At 63.9% G+C, this 16,198-nt stretch overlaps 5 pseudogenes; all 5 read right to left on the bottom strand.

The window, feature by feature from the left end:
• Window positions 1-1,503: 1,503 nt before the first annotated feature.
• Window positions 1,504-1,622, bottom strand: LOC142867193 (uncharacterized; annotated as a pseudogene).
• A 3,370-nt stretch (window positions 1,623-4,992) lies between these two features.
• LOC142867192 (uncharacterized) lies at window positions 4,993-5,111 on the bottom strand (annotated as a pseudogene).
• Window positions 5,112-8,483: 3,372 nt separating this feature from the next.
• On the bottom strand, window positions 8,484-8,602 carry LOC142867191 (uncharacterized; annotated as a pseudogene).
• Window positions 8,603-11,972: 3,370 nt separating this feature from the next.
• On the bottom strand, window positions 11,973-12,091 carry LOC142867190 (uncharacterized; annotated as a pseudogene).
• Window positions 12,092-15,462: 3,371 nt separating this feature from the next.
• LOC142867189 (uncharacterized) lies at window positions 15,463-15,581 on the bottom strand (annotated as a pseudogene).
• Between the last annotated feature and the right edge of the window lie 617 nt (window positions 15,582-16,198).

The following is a 16,198-nucleotide window of genomic DNA, read 5'->3' as shown; positions in this document are numbered from 1 at the left end:
CGTCCCCATGAGGAGGCGGTCCCCACCTCCGCGGCTCTCCCCTTGCGGGGAGCGGCAGCCGGCAGCCGCAGGGCCTCAGGGAAGACACCAGGCTGGGCCCCCGCGGGGGCACAGCGGGGGCACGTCCCCCGCACTCACGCGACTTAGGGACGGCTGCTGGAGACTGCTGCGGCCACCCTGCTGCCGGGTTTCTGGAGGGCTTCCTGGAAGCAGCGTCCACACCAAGCCCTTGGAAGGCCCAGGCGACGGAGGAGCCGGTCAGGCAGGGGCCGAGGACGGTGAGAGGCCGGGCGGGAAGGAGCATGTCAGGCAGGGGCAGAGGACGGTGACAGGCCGGGCGGGGAGGAGCCGGTCAGGCGGGGGCCCAGGACAGTGACGGGCCTGGCCGGGGAGGAGTGCGTCAGGCAGGGGCAGAGGAGACGGGCTGGGTAAGGGTTAGGGTGACAGTTAGGGCACAATTCACAATCGCAAAGACGTGGAAGCGACCCGAGTGCCCATCCATCCAGGAGTGCATTAATAAAATGTGGCGCGTGGACACCACGGAGTGCCATTCGGCTGTGAGGAGCAGCGGTGAGAGGGCACCTCTCGTGTTCTCCTGGCCAGAGCTGGAACCCGTTCCAGTAGGCCAAGTATCCCAAGAATGGACACACGAGCACCACGTGAGCGCGCTCACCAGCAAACTGGTAGGAACGGATGGACACCTAAGTGGACAGAGAGGAATCACCTTCATCGGGTGGGTGTCGGGCGGGTGGGGGGAGGGGAGGGGCATACACATCCATTAGGCATGGGGTGGGTGCGCACCGACTGGGGGATGGGCGCACTTGAAGCTCTGACCCGAGGGGGGAGGCTTGGAGAGGGCAACGTACCCGACCTTAACATTGGTACCCCCACAATACGCTGGAACAACATGAGAGGTATATGAATAAGAACACAGGGGGGAGGGGGGCACGGGCAACACATGTCACCTGAATACTTGTACTCCCATCATCTGCTTGAAAAGAGAGAGGAAAGGAAATGCAATAATAGAGGTAAGAGACACTTTTTAAAAATAATGAATCCGAAGAGAAAAGTAAAAGGAGGCCTGTGGAGCAGGTCTGGGTGTGACTCCGGATCCCCCAACATCAGGTGCCACCACCAAAGATTCCTGCGTGTAGCCCATAGTACCCCAAAAGCAACGGGACGAGTTCTGGTCACATACTCCCTCAAAATGACATCCTGGCCTTCTTCTGGAACTCCCTCCCCTCTCAGACTCTCAAGGTTTCCTCCAGCGTGTCGGTTCCCACAGAGCAGACCTTTGGTCTGAGACCTGACAGTCCAGATGCCACGCATGCTGCCGCGTGGCGGCGGTGTCGCGGCTTGGGACAAGAGGAGGCCCCACGGTGCGGGCTGGGGCGCCAGGCACCGCGGCGGGCGCTGAGGGTTGGGGTCACCCCCACCCCGGGCCGCCGCCGCGCTCCCAGAAAGGGGACAGAACAAGAGGCAAAAAAAAAAAAAAAAAGAAGCAGCCTGTGGCACCCGGTATTCCCAGGCGGTCTCCCATCCAAGCACTAGCCAGGCCCGACCCTGCTTAGCTTCCGAGACCAGACGAGATCGGGGGCGTTCAGGGTGGTGTGGCCCTAGACGGCGGCCGCCGCCGCCTCCCGCCCCAGGCCCCGCGGCGGGCCGGGCCTGTTGAGTTCGCCGGCCGGGTCCCGCGGGCTCCCAGGGACGGGGGTGATGGGCGGGGCGGGGCGGGGCGGGGGGCTGTCTCTCTATACACACACACACACACACACTCACACTCACTCACACAAGATACGCCTCCACGGCTGGACTCGCCAAGGTGGAGCCCTCCCAGCCCCCCTCGTCTCCTCGCCCGGCCTCCTTCACCTACCCGCTGCCCACCCCCGGCGCGTCGCTGCCGCTGACTGCGCACGCGCGGGGCGCTCGCCCTTTGACCCCAGCCAGGGGCCGCCCTCCCCCACAACCCCTTTCAGCTGCGCCCCCCCCCTCGCCCTGTGGGTGGGCTGCCGCCTATTCCCCCGGGCCAGGGCTGGGGCACAGCCAGTGTATGGGGCGTCTCTCTCTGGGGATGTGTCCCATGGGTGGGGTGGGGTGGCGTGGTTTGGGGGGCGCTGAAGAAATCAGTCCCCTCCATCTCCTACCTCTGGAAAACGCCCAACCCCGTGGAGAACTGCCGGCACCGCTTCGTGGGGGCCGGGACCCTCCTCTGTGTCCTCCTGTGGCCCAGTCCAAGGGGCCTGGGCCTGGCCGGGGCTGCATTGCCCCCCAACCACCCTGGCGTGTGGACTCGCTAAAAATCGGCCATTAGATATTGGATTCCAGCTTCATTGAGGTCATTTCACTAATGAGTGCACCGGAAAGAGTTTCCTAATCCATCTGTGAGGGTGGCAACTGAAAGAGAATTTTCAAGCTGACAGAATAGGCGAGGGAAGGCATAGGAGATTTCCACACCCAGCAAGGAAGACTTTCCCGAAATGGAAGAAAGAAACGAGCAAACAGAGACACCGGTAGCCCGCCCGGAAAAGAGTCTGCCCCTTAGAGAAAGCACCCTGACCAGGTTCACCCGTGGGTGGGTGGCGAGCTAGCGGCCTTCAGAAGAGCGAGGCCCGCAGTCTGTGCGGAAGACACCTGCACTCGGGTGTGTGTGGCGGCGCGATTCCCAAGCAGCTCTAGATGTTAAACCAAGGAGAAGCCAGGGAGTTCCCAACGCCCCAGGTGTCCTCAGCCCACGACTGGCTGCTGTGGGAATGCGAAGCCCGGCTCCTTGTCTCAGAGCGGGGTTCCCAGGAGGATCAGGCTGAAGCTGGGACTTGGCCTCAAAGTGTCCCCTCGCATGGCCACCCCCTTCCCCTTCCTGCTCCTCTACTCCTGGTGCCCCTCCATCCAGGGGCCAGACCTTAAAGAGTCACCGCAAGAGAATCCTGGTCCCAAAGGAGCCTTCTGGGGGACCGGTGCTGAGAGAGGTGGTGGGCATGGCCCGCTGGGGCTCTGCCCGACCCAGGGCTGAGAGATGCAACCTCCCAGCTCTGGGTCCCTGCAGGAAGTGTTGGCAAGCACAGGGCCAGTCCTCCAAAGGCCCAGGTGCGGGGAGCCCAGGCCAAGCAGCCTGTGCAAGAAGCCACTTGCCGTGCCACCCCGGGAACAGGACTGCAGGCCCCGGCCCTTCCCACCTCCTCCTCCTCCTCCTCCTCCTCCCCCCCGCCCCCCCCGCCCCCCCCCCGACATGGCACAGGGCTCAGAGACACCTCAGACTCTTGCTACCCAAAGTGCAAAGGGCATCAGTTGCTCCTCCAACCCCCCCGCCCAGCAGACCACGTTGTCCAGCCAGCCCCCGGGCCTCCCTGGGGTGCCCAGCACAAAAGTGCAGACACCCACCGGACCCTCAGTCTCAGTTTTCGGATGTTTTTGCCACTCTAAGGACCCGCAGGCCAGCTGGGCCTTCGGGCAGGACAGAGAGCCCCGGAATCCGACGTGGAGAGCTGCGTGTACGTCCCCATGAGGAGGCGGTCCCCACCTCCGCGGCTCTCCCCTTGCGGGGAGCGGCAGCCGGCAGCCGCAGGGCCTCAGGGAAGACACCAGGCTGGGCCCCCGCGGGGGCACAGCGGGGGCACGTCCCCCGCACTCACGCGACTTAGGGACGGCTGCTGGAGACTGCTGCGGCCACCCTGCTGCCGGGTTTCTGGAGGGCTTCCTGGAAGCAGCGTCCACACCAAGCCCTTGGAAGGCCCAGGCGACGGAGGAGCCGGTCAGGCAGGGGCCGAGGACGGTGAGAGGCCGGGCGGGAAGGAGCATGTCAGGCAGGGGCAGAGGACGGTGACAGGCCGGGCGGGGAGGAGCCGGTCAGGCGGGGGCCCAGGACAGTGACGGGCCTGGCCGGGGAGGAGTGCGTCAGGCAGGGGCAGAGGAGACGGGCTGGGTAAGGGTTAGGGTGACAGTTAGGGCACAATTCACAATCGCAAAGACGTGGAAGCGACCCGAGTGCCCATCCATCCAGGAGTGCATTAATAAAATGTGGCGCGTGGACACCACGGAGTGCCATTCGGCTGTGAGGAGCAGCGGTGAGAGGGCACCTCTCGTGTTCTCCTGGCCAGAGCTGGAACCCGTTCCAGTAGGCCAAGTATCCCAAGAATGGACACACGAGCACCACGTGAGCGCGCTCACCAGCAAACTGGTAGGAACGGATGGACACCTAAGTGGACAGAGAGGAATCACCTTCATCGGGTGGGTGTCGGGCGGGTGGGGGGAGGGGAGGGGCATACACATCCATTAGGCATGGGGTGGGTGCGCACCGACTGGGGGATGGGCGCACTTGAAGCTCTGACCCGAGGGGGGAGGCTTGGAGAGGGCAACGTACCCGACCTTAACATTGGTACCCCCACAATACGCTGGAACAACATGAGAGGTATATGAATAAGAACACAGGGGGGAGGGGGGCACGGGCAACACATGTCACCTGAATACTTGTACTCCCATCATCTGCTTGAAAAGAGAGAGGAAAGGAAATGCAATAATAGAGGTAAGAGACACTTTTTAAAAATAATGAATCCGAAGAGAAAAGTAAAAGGAGGCCTGTGGAGCAGGTCTGGGTGTGACTCCGGATCCCCCAACATCAGGTGCCACCACCAAAGATTCCTGCGTGTAGCCCATAGTACCCCAAAGCAACGGGACGAGTTCTGGTCACATACTCCCTCAAAATGACATCCTGGCCTTCTTCTGGAACTCCCTCCCCTCTCAGACTCTCAAGGTTTCCTCCAGCGTGTCGGTTCCCACAGAGCAGACCTTTGGTCTGAGACCTGACAGTCCAGATGCCACGCATGCTGCCGCGTGGCGGCGGTGTCGCGGCTTGGGACAAGAGGAGGCCCCACGGTGCGGGCTGGGGCGCCAGGCACCGCGGCGGGCGCTGAGGGTTGGGGTCACCCCCACCCCGGGCCGCCGCCGCGCTCCCAGAAAGGGGACAGAACAAGAGGCAAAAAAAAAAAAAAAAGAAGCAGCCTGTGGCACCCGGTATTCCCAGGCGGTCTCCCATCCAAGCACTAGCCAGGCCCGACCCTGCTTAGCTTCCGAGACCAGACGAGATCGGGGGCGTTCAGGGTGGTGTGGCCCTAGACGGCGGCCGCCGCCGCCTCCCGCCCCAGGCCCCGCGGCGGGCCGGGCCTGTTGAGTTCGCCGGCCGGGTCCCGCGGGCTCCCAGGGACGGGGGTGATGGGCGGGGCGGGGCGGGGCGGGGCGGGGGGCTGTCTCTCTATACACACACACACACACTCACACTCACTCACACAAGATACGCCTCCACGGCTGGACTCGCCAAGGTGGAGCCCTCCCAGCCCCCCTCGTCTCCTCGCCCGGCCTCCTTCACCTACCCGCTGCCCACCCCCGGCGCGTCGCTGCCGCTGACTGCGCACGCGCGGGGCGCTCGCCCTTTGACCCCAGCCAGGGGCCGCCCTCCCCCACAACCCCTTTCAGCTGCGCCCCCCCCCTCGCCCTGTGGGTGGGCTGCCGCCTATTCCCCCGGGCCAGGGCTGGGGCACAGCCAGTGTATGGGGCGTCTCTCTCTGGGGATGTGTCCCATGGGTGGGGTGGGGTGGCGTGGTTTGGGGGGCGCTGAAGAAATCAGTCCCCTCCATCTCCTACCTCTGGAAAACGCCCAACCCCGTGGAGAACTGCCGGCACCGCTTCGTGGGGGCCGGGACCCTCCTCTGTGTCCTCCTGTGGCCCAGTCCAAGGGGCCTGGGCCTGGCCGGGGCTGCATTGCCCCCCAACCACCCTGGCGTGTGGACTCGCTAAAAATCGGCCATTAGATATTGGATTCCAGCTTCATTGAGGTCATTTCACTAATGAGTGCACCGGAAAGAGTTTCCTAATCCATCTGTGAGGGTGGCAACTGAAAGAGAATTTTCAAGCTGACAGAATAGGCGAGGGAAGGCATAGGAGATTTCCACACCCAGCAAGGAAGACTTTCCCGAAATGGAAGAAAGAAACGAGCAAACAGAGACACCGGTAGCCCGCCCGGAAAAGAGTCTGCCCCTTAGAGAAAGCACCCTGACCAGGTTCACCCGTGGGTGGGTGGCGAGCTAGCGGCCTTCAGAAGAGCGAGGCCCGCAGTCTGTGCGGAAGACACCTGCACTCGGGTGTGTGTGGCGGCGCGATTCCCAAGCAGCTCTAGATGTTAAACCAAGGAGAAGCCAGGGAGTTCCCAACGCCCCAGGTGTCCTCAGCCCACGACTGGCTGCTGTGGGAATGCGAAGCCCGGCTCCTTGTCTCAGAGCGGGGTTCCCAGGAGGATCAGGCTGAAGCTGGGACTTGGCCTCAAAGTGTCCCCTCGCATGGCCACCCCCTTCCCCTTCCTGCTCCTCTACTCCTGGTGCCCCTCCATCCAGGGGCCAGACCTTAAAGAGTCACCGCAAGAGAATCCTGGTCCCAAAGGAGCCTTCTGGGGGACCGGTGCTGAGAGAGGTGGTGGGCATGGCCCGCTGGGGCTCTGCCCGACCCAGGGCTGAGAGATGCAACCTCCCAGCTCTGGGTCCCTGCAGGAAGTGTTGGCAAGCACAGGGCCAGTCCTCCAAAGGCCCAGGTGCGGGGAGCCCAGGCCAAGCAGCCTGTGCAAGAAGCCACTTGCCGTGCCACCCCGGGAACAGGACTGCAGGCCCCGGCCCTTCCCACCTCCTCCTCCTCCTCCTCCTCCTCCCCCCCGCCCCCCCCGCCCCCCCCCGACATGGCACAGGGCTCAGAGACACCTCAGACTCTTGCTACCCAAAGTGCAAAGGGCATCAGTTGCTCCTCCAACCCCCCCGCCCAGCAGACCACGTTGTCCAGCCAGCCCCCGGGCCTCCCTGGGGTGCCCAGCACAAAAGTGCAGACACCCACCGGACCCTCAGTCTCAGTTTTCGGATGTTTTTGCCACTCTAAGGACCCGCAGGCCAGCTGGGCCTTCGGGCAGGACAGAGAGCCCCGGAATCCGACGTGGAGAGCTGCGTGTACGTCCCCATGAGGAGGCGGTCCCCACCTCCGCGGCTCTCCCCTTGCGGGGAGCGGCAGCCGGCAGCCGCAGGGCCTCAGGGAAGACACCAGGCTGGGCCCCCGCGGGGGCACAGCGGGGGCACGTCCCCCGCACTCACGCGACTTAGGGACGGCTGCTGGAGACTGCTGCGGCCACCCTGCTGCCGGGTTTCTGGAGGGCTTCCTGGAAGCAGCGTCCACACCAAGCCCTTGGAAGGCCCAGGCGACGGAGGAGCCGGTCAGGCAGGGGCCGAGGACGGTGAGAGGCCGGGCGGGAAGGAGCATGTCAGGCAGGGGCAGAGGACGGTGACAGGCCGGGCGGGGAGGAGCCGGTCAGGCGGGGGCCCAGGACAGTGACGGGCCTGGCCGGGGAGGAGTGCGTCAGGCAGGGGCAGAGGAGACGGGCTGGGTAAGGGTTAGGGTGACAGTTAGGGCACAATTCACAATCGCAAAGACGTGGAAGCGACCCGAGTGCCCATCCATCCAGGAGTGCATTAATAAAATGTGGCGCGTGGACACCACGGAGTGCCATTCGGCTGTGAGGAGCAGCGGTGAGAGGGCACCTCTCGTGTTCTCCTGGCCAGAGCTGGAACCCGTTCCAGTAGGCCAAGTATCCCAAGAATGGACACACGAGCACCACGTGAGCGCGCTCACCAGCAAACTGGTAGGAACGGATGGACACCTAAGTGGACAGAGAGGAATCACCTTCATCGGGTGGGTGTCGGGCGGGTGGGGGGAGGGGAGGGGCATACACATCCATTAGGCATGGGGTGGGTGCGCACCGACTGGGGGATGGGCGCACTTGAAGCTCTGACCCGAGGGGGGAGGCTTGGAGAGGGCAACGTACCCGACCTTAACATTGGTACCCCCACAATACGCTGGAACAACATGAGAGGTATATGAATAAGAACACAGGGGGGAGGGGGGCACGGGCAACACATGTCACCTGAATACTTGTACTCCCATCATCTGCTTGAAAAGAGAGAGGAAAGGAAATGCAATAATAGAGGTAAGAGACACTTTTTAAAAATAATGAATCCGAAGAGAAAAGTAAAAGGAGGCCTGTGGAGCAGGTCTGGGTGTGACTCCGGATCCCCCAACATCAGGTGCCACCACCAAAGATTCCTGCGTGTAGCCCATAGTACCCCAAAAGCAACGGGACGAGTTCTGGTCACATACTCCCTCAAAATGACATCCTGGCCTTCTTCTGGAACTCCCTCCCCTCTCAGACTCTCAAGGTTTCCTCCAGCGTGTCGGTTCCCACAGAGCAGACCTTTGGTCTGAGACCTGACAGTCCAGATGCCACGCATGCTGCCGCGTGGCGGCGGTGTCGCGGCTTGGGACAAGAGGAGGCCCCACGGTGCGGGCTGGGGCGCCAGGCACCGCGGCGGGCGCTGAGGGTTGGGGTCACCCCCACCCCGGGCCGCCGCCGCGCTCCCAGAAAGGGGACAGAACAAGAGGCAAAAAAAAAAAAAAAAAGAAGCAGCCTGTGGCACCCGGTATTCCCAGGCGGTCTCCCATCCAAGCACTAGCCAGGCCCGACCCTGCTTAGCTTCCGAGACCAGACGAGATCGGGGGCGTTCAGGGTGGTGTGGCCCTAGACGGCGGCCGCCGCCGCCTCCCGCCCCAGGCCCCGCGGCGGGCCGGGCCTGTTGAGTTCGCCGGCCGGGTCCCGCGGGCTCCCAGGGACGGGGGTGATGGGCGGGGCGGGGCGGGGCGGGGGGCTGTCTCTCTATACACACACACACACACACACTCACACTCACTCACACAAGATACGCCTCCACGGCTGGACTCGCCAAGGTGGAGCCCTCCCAGCCCCCCTCGTCTCCTCGCCCGGCCTCCTTCACCTACCCGCTGCCCACCCCCGGCGCGTCGCTGCCGCTGACTGCGCACGCGCGGGGCGCTCGCCCTTTGACCCCAGCCAGGGGCCGCCCTCCCCCACAACCCCTTTCAGCTGCGCCCCCCCCCTCGCCCTGTGGGTGGGCTGCCGCCTATTCCCCCGGGCCAGGGCTGGGGCACAGCCAGTGTATGGGGCGTCTCTCTCTGGGGATGTGTCCCATGGGTGGGGTGGGGTGGCGTGGTTTGGGGGGCGCTGAAGAAATCAGTCCCCTCCATCTCCTACCTCTGGAAAACGCCCAACCCCGTGGAGAACTGCCGGCACCGCTTCGTGGGGGCCGGGACCCTCCTCTGTGTCCTCCTGTGGCCCAGTCCAAGGGGCCTGGGCCTGGCCGGGGCTGCATTGCCCCCCAACCACCCTGGCGTGTGGACTCGCTAAAAATCGGCCATTAGATATTGGATTCCAGCTTCATTGAGGTCATTTCACTAATGAGTGCACCGGAAAGAGTTTCCTAATCCATCTGTGAGGGTGGCAACTGAAAGAGAATTTTCAAGCTGACAGAATAGGCGAGGGAAGGCATAGGAGATTTCCACACCCAGCAAGGAAGACTTTCCCGAAATGGAAGAAAGAAACGAGCAAACAGAGACACCGGTAGCCCGCCCGGAAAAGAGTCTGCCCCTTAGAGAAAGCACCCTGACCAGGTTCACCCGTGGGTGGGTGGCGAGCTAGCGGCCTTCAGAAGAGCGAGGCCCGCAGTCTGTGCGGAAGACACCTGCACTCGGGTGTGTGTGGCGGCGCGATTCCCAAGCAGCTCTAGATGTTAAACCAAGGAGAAGCCAGGGAGTTCCCAACGCCCCAGGTGTCCTCAGCCCACGACTGGCTGCTGTGGGAATGCGAAGCCCGGCTCCTTGTCTCAGAGCGGGGTTCCCAGGAGGATCAGGCTGAAGCTGGGACTTGGCCTCAAAGTGTCCCCTCGCATGGCCACCCCCTTCCCCTTCCTGCTCCTCTACTCCTGGTGCCCCTCCATCCAGGGGCCAGACCTTAAAGAGTCACCGCAAGAGAATCCTGGTCCCAAAGGAGCCTTCTGGGGGACCGGTGCTGAGAGAGGTGGTGGGCATGGCCCGCTGGGGCTCTGCCCGACCCAGGGCTGAGAGATGCAACCTCCCAGCTCTGGGTCCCTGCAGGAAGTGTTGGCAAGCACAGGGCCAGTCCTCCAAAGGCCCAGGTGCGGGGAGCCCAGGCCAAGCAGCCTGTGCAAGAAGCCACTTGCCGTGCCACCCCGGGAACAGGACTGCAGGCCCCGGCCCTTCCCACCTCCTCCTCCTCCTCCTCCTCCTCCCCCCCGCCCCCCCCGCCCCCCCCCGACATGGCACAGGGCTCAGAGACACCTCAGACTCTTGCTACCCAAAGTGCAAAGGGCATCAGTTGCTCCTCCAACCCCCCCGCCCAGCAGACCACGTTGTCCAGCCAGCCCCCGGGCCTCCCTGGGGTGCCCAGCACAAAAGTGCAGACACCCACCGGACCCTCAGTCTCAGTTTTCGGATGTTTTTGCCACTCTAAGGACCCGCAGGCCAGCTGGGCCTTCGGGCAGGACAGAGAGCCCCGGAATCCGACGTGGAGAGCTGCGTGTACGTCCCCATGAGGAGGCGGTCCCCACCTCCGCGGCTCTCCCCTTGCCGGGAGCGGCAGCCGGCAGCCGCAGGGCCTCAGGGAAGACACCAGGCTGGGCCCCCGCGGGGGCACAGCGGGGGCACGTCCCCCGCACTCACGCGACTTAGGGACGGCTGCTGGAGACTGCTGCGGCCACCCTGCTGCCGGGTTTCTGGAGGGCTTCCTGGAAGCAGCGTCCACACCAAGCCCTTGGAAGGCCCAGGCGACGGAGGAGCCGGTCAGGCAGGGGCCGAGGACGGTGAGAGGCCGGGCGGGAAGGAGCATGTCAGGCAGGGGCAGAGGACGGTGACAGGCCGGGCGGGGAGGAGCCGGTCAGGCGGGGGCCCAGGACAGTGACGGGCCTGGCCGGGGAGGAGTGCGTCAGGCAGGGGCAGAGGAGACGGGCTGGGTAAGGGTTAGGGTGACAGTTAGGGCACAATTCACAATCGCAAAGACGTGGAAGCGACCCGAGTGCCCATCCATCCAGGAGTGCATTAATAAAATGTGGCGCGTGGACACCACGGAGTGCCATTCGGCTGTGAGGAGCAGCGGTGAGAGGGCACCTCTCGTGTTCTCCTGGCCAGAGCTGGAACCCGTTCCAGTAGGCCAAGTATCCCAAGAATGGACACACGAGCACCACGTGAGCGCGCTCACCAGCAAACTGGTAGGAACGGATGGACACCTAAGTGGACAGAGAGGAATCACCTTCATCGGGTGGGTGTCGGGCGGGTGGGGGGAGGGGAGGGGCATACACATCCATTAGGCATGGGGTGGGTGCGCACCGACTGGGGGATGGGCGCACTTGAAGCTCTGACCCGAGGGGGGAGGCTTGGAGAGGGCAACGTACCCGACCTTAACATTGGTACCCCCACAATACGCTGGAACAACATGAGAGGTATATGAATAAGAACACAGGGGGGAGGGGGGCACGGGCAACACATGTCACCTGAATACTTGTACTCCCATCATCTGCTTGAAAAGAGAGAGGAAAGGAAATGCAATAATAGAGGTAAGAGACACTTTTTAAAAATAATGAATCCGAAGAGAAAAGTAAAAGGAGGCCTGTGGAGCAGGTCTGGGTGTGACTCCGGATCCCCCAACATCAGGTGCCACCACCAAAGATTCCTGCGTGTAGCCCATAGTACCCCAAAGCAACGGGACGAGTTCTGGTCACATACTCCCTCAAAATGACATCCTGGCCTTCTTCTGGAACTCCCTCCCCTCTCAGACTCTCAAGGTTTCCTCCAGCGTGTCGGTTCCCACAGAGCAGACCTTTGGTCTGAGACCTGACAGTCCAGATGCCACGCATGCTGCCGCGTGGCGGCGGTGTCGCGGCTTGGGACAAGAGGAGGCCCCACGGTGCGGGCTGGGGCGCCAGGCACCGCGGCGGGCGCTGAGGGTTGGGGTCACCCCCACCCCGGGCCGCCGCCGCGCTCCCAGAAAGGGGACAGAACAAGAGGCAAAAAAAAAAAAAAAAAGAAGCAGCCTGTGGCACCCGGTATTCCCAGGCGGTCTCCCATCCAAGCACTAGCCAGGCCCGACCCTGCTTAGCTTCCGAGACCAGACGAGATCGGGGGCGTTCAGGGTGGTGTGGCCCTAGACGGCGGCCGCCGCCGCCTCCCGCCCCAGGCCCCGCGGCGGGCCGGGCCTGTTGAGTTCGCCGGCCGGGTCCCGCGGGCTCCCAGGGACGGGGGTGATGGGCGGGGCGGGGCGGGGCGGGGCGGGGGGCTGTCTCTCTATACACACACACACACACTCACACTCACTCACACAAGATACGCCTCCACGGCTGGACTCGCCAAGGTGGAGCCCTCCCAGCCCCCCTCGTCTCCTCGCCCGGCCTCCTTCACCTACCCGCTGCCCACCCCCGGCGCGTCGCTGCCGCTGACTGCGCACGCGCGGGGCGCTCGCCCTTTGACCCCAGCCAGGGGCCGCCCTCCCCCACAACCCCTTTCAGCTGCGCCCCCCCCCTCGCCCTGTGGGTGGGCTGCCGCCTATTCCCCCGGGCCAGGGCTGGGGCACAGCCAGTGTATGGGGCGTCTCTCTCTGGGGATGTGTCCCATGGGTGGGGTGGGGTGGCGTGGTTTGGGGGGCGCTGAAGAAATCAGTCCCCTCCATCTCCTACCTCTGGAAAACGCCCAACCCCGTGGAGAACTGCCGGCACCGCTTCGTGGGGGCCGGGACCCTCCTCTGTGTCCTCCTGTGGCCCAGTCCAAGGGGCCTGGGCCTGGCCGGGGCTGCATTGCCCCCCAACCACCCTGGCGTGTGGACTCGCTAAAAATCGGCCATTAGATATTGGATTCCAGCTTCATTGAGGTCATTTCACTAATGAGTGCACCGGAAAGAGTTTCCTAATCCATCTGTGAGGGTGGCAACTGAAAGAGAATTTTCAAGCTGACAGAATAGGCGAGGGAAGGCATAGGAGATTTCCACACCCAGCAAGGAAGACTTTCCCGAAATGGAAGAAAGAAACGAGCAAACAGAGACACCGGTAGCCCGCCCGGAAAAGAGTCTGCCCCTTAGAGAAAGCACCCTGACCAGGTTCACCCGTGGGTGGGTGGCGAGCTAGCGGCCTTCAGAAGAGCGAGGCCCGCAGTCTGTGCGGAAGACACCTGCACTCGGGTGTGTGTGGCGGCGCGATTCCCAAGCAGCTCTAGATGTTAAACCAAGGAGAAGCCAGGGAGTTCCCAACGCCCCAGGTGTCCTCAGCCCACGACTGGCTGCTGTGGGAATGCGAAGCCCGGCTCCTTGTCTCAGAGCGGGGTTCCCAGGAGGATCAGGCTGAAGCTGGGACTTGGCCTCAAAGTGTCCCCTCGCATGGCCACCCCCTTCCCCTTCCTGCTCCTCTACTCCTGGTGCCCCTCCATCCAGGGGCCAGACCTTAAAGAGTCACCGCAAGAGAATCCTGGTCCCAAAGGAGCCTTCTGGGGGACCGGTGCTGAGAGAGGTGGTGGGCATGGCCCGCTGGGGCTCTGCCCGACCCAGGGCTGAGAGATGCAACCTCCCAGCTCTGGGTCCCTGCAGGAAGTGTTGGCAAGCACAGGGCCAGTCCTCCAAAGGCCCAGGTGCGGGGAGCCCAGGCCAAGCAGCCTGTGCAAGAAGCCACTTGCCGTGCCACCCCGGGAACAGGACTGCAGGCCCCGGCCCTTCCCACCTCCTCCTCCTCCTCCTCCTCCTCCCCCCCGCCCCCCCCCGCCCCCCCCCGACATGGCACAGGGCTCAGAGACACCTCAGACTCTTGCTACCCAAAGTGCAAAGGGCATCAGTTGCTCCTCCAACCCCCCCGCCCAGCAGACCACGTTGTCCAGCCAGCCCCCGGGCCTCCCTGGGGTGCCCAGCACAAAAGTGCAGACACCCACCGGACCCTCAGTCTCAGTTTTCGGATGTTTTTGCCACTCTAAGGACCCGCAGGCCAGCTGGGCCTTCGGGCAGGACAGAGAGCCCCGGAATCCGACGTGGAGAGCTGCGTGTACGTCCCCATGAGGAGGCGGTCCCCACCTCCGCGGCTCTCCCCTTGCCGGGAGCGGCAGCCGGCAGCCGCAGGGCCTCAGGGAAGACACCAGGCTGGGCCCCCGCGGGGGCACAGCGGGGGCACGTCCCCCGCACTCACGCGACTTAGGGACGGCTGCTGGAGACTGCTGCGGCCACCCTGCTGCCGGGTTTCTGGAGGGCTTCCTGGAAGCAGCGTCCACACCAAGCCCTTGGAAGGCCCAGGCGACGGAGGAGCCGGTCAGGCAGGGGCCGAGGACGGTGAGAGGCCGGGCGGGAAGGAGCATGTCAGGCAGGGGCAGAGGACGGTGACAGGCCGGGCGGGGAGGAGCCGGTCAGGCGGGGGCCCAGGACAGTGACGGGCCTGGCCGGGGAGGAGTGCGTCAGGCAGGGGCAGAGGAGACGGGCTGGGTAAGGGTTAGGGTGACAGTTAGGGCACAATTCACAATCGCAAAGACGTGGAAGCGACCCGAGTGCCCATCCATCCAGGAGTGCATTAATAAAATGTGGCGCGTGGACACCACGGAGTGCCATTCGGCTGTGAGGAGCAGCGGTGAGAGGGCACCTCTCGTGTTCTCCTGGCCAGAGCTGGAACCCGTTCCAGTAGGCCAAGTATCCCAAGAATGGACACACGAGCACCACGTGAGCGCGCTCACCAGCAAACTGGTAGGAACGGATGGACACCTAAGTGGACAGAGAGGAATCACCTTCATCGGGTGGGTGTCGGGCGGGTGGGGGGAGGGGAGGGGCATACACATCCATTAGGCATGGGGTGGGTGCGCACCGACTGGGGGATGGGCGCACTTGAAGCTCTGACCCGAGGGGGGAGGCTTGGAGAGGGCAACGTACCCGACCTTAACATTGGTACCCCCACAATACGCTGGAACAACATGAGAGGTATATGAATAAGAACACAGGGGGGAGGGGGGCACGGGCAACACATGTCACCTGAATACTTGTACTCCCATCATCTGCTTGAAAAGAGAGAGGAAAGGAAATGCAATAATAGAGGTAAGAGACACTTTTTAAAAATAATGAATCCGAAGAGAAAAGTAAAAGGAGGCCTGTGGAGCAGGTCTGGGTGTGACTCCGGATCCCCCAACATCAGGTGCCACCACCAAAGATTCCTGCGTGTAGCCCATAGTACCCCAAAGCAACGGGACGAGTTCTGGTCACATACTCCCTCAAAATGACATCCTGGCCTTCTTCTGGAACTCCCTCCCCTCTCAGACTCTCAAGGTTTCCTCCAGCGTGTCGGTTCCCACAGAGCAGACCTTTGGTCTGAGACCTGACAGTCCAGATGCCACGCATGCTGCCGCGTGGCGGCGGTGTCGCGGCTTGGGACAAGAGGAGGCCCCACGGTGCGGGCTGGGGCGCCAGGCACCGCGGCGGGCGCTGAGGGTTGGGGTCACCCCCACCCCGGGCCGCCGCCGCGCTCCCAGAAAGGGGACAGAACAAGAGGCAAAAAAAAAAAAAAAAGAAGCAGCCTGTGGCACCCGGTATTCCCAGGCGGTCTCCCATCCAAGCACTAGCCAGGCCCGACCCTGCTTAGCTTCCGAGACCAGACGAGATCGGGGGCGTTCAGGGTGGTGTGGCCCTAGACGGCGGCCGCCGCCGCCTCCCGCCCCAGGCCCCGCGGCGGGCCGGGCCTGTTGAGTTCGCCGGCCGGGTCCCGCGGGCTCCCAGGGACGGGGGTGATGGGCGGGGCGGGGCGGGGCGGGGCGGGGGGCTGTCTCTCTATACACACACACACACACTCACACTCACTCACACAAGATACGCCTCCACGGCTGGACTCGCCAAGGTGGAGCCCTCCCAGCCCCCCTCGTCTCCTCGCCCGGCCTCCTTCACCTACCCGCTGCCCACCCCCGGCGCGTCGCTGCCGCTGACTGCGCACGCGCGGGGCGCTCGCCCTTTGACCCCAGCCAGGGGCCGCCCTCCCCCACAACCCCTTTCAGCTGCGCCCCCCCCCTCGCCCTGTGGGTGGGCTGCCGCCTATTCCCCCGGGCCAGGGCTGGGGCACAGCCAGTGTATGGGGCGTCTCTCTCTGGGGATGTGTCCCATGGGTGGGGTGGGGTGGCGTGGTTTGGGGGGCGCTGAAGAAATCAGTCCCCTCCATCTCCTACCTCTGGAAAACGCCCAACCCCGTGGAGAACTGCCGGCACCGCTTCGTGGGGGCCGGGACCCTCCTCTGTGTCCTCCTGTGGCCCAGTCCAAGGG

Source organism: Microcebus murinus, unplaced genomic scaffold (genome assembly GCF_040939455.1).
Source record: "Microcebus murinus isolate Inina unplaced genomic scaffold, M.murinus_Inina_mat1.0 scaf014_hap2_Mmur4.0, whole genome shotgun sequence".
Lineage (NCBI taxonomy): Eukaryota > Metazoa > Chordata > Mammalia > Primates > Cheirogaleidae > Microcebus > Microcebus murinus.
The sequence above is the reverse complement of the archived record's forward strand: the minus strand, read 5'-3'. Positions and strand labels throughout refer to the sequence as shown.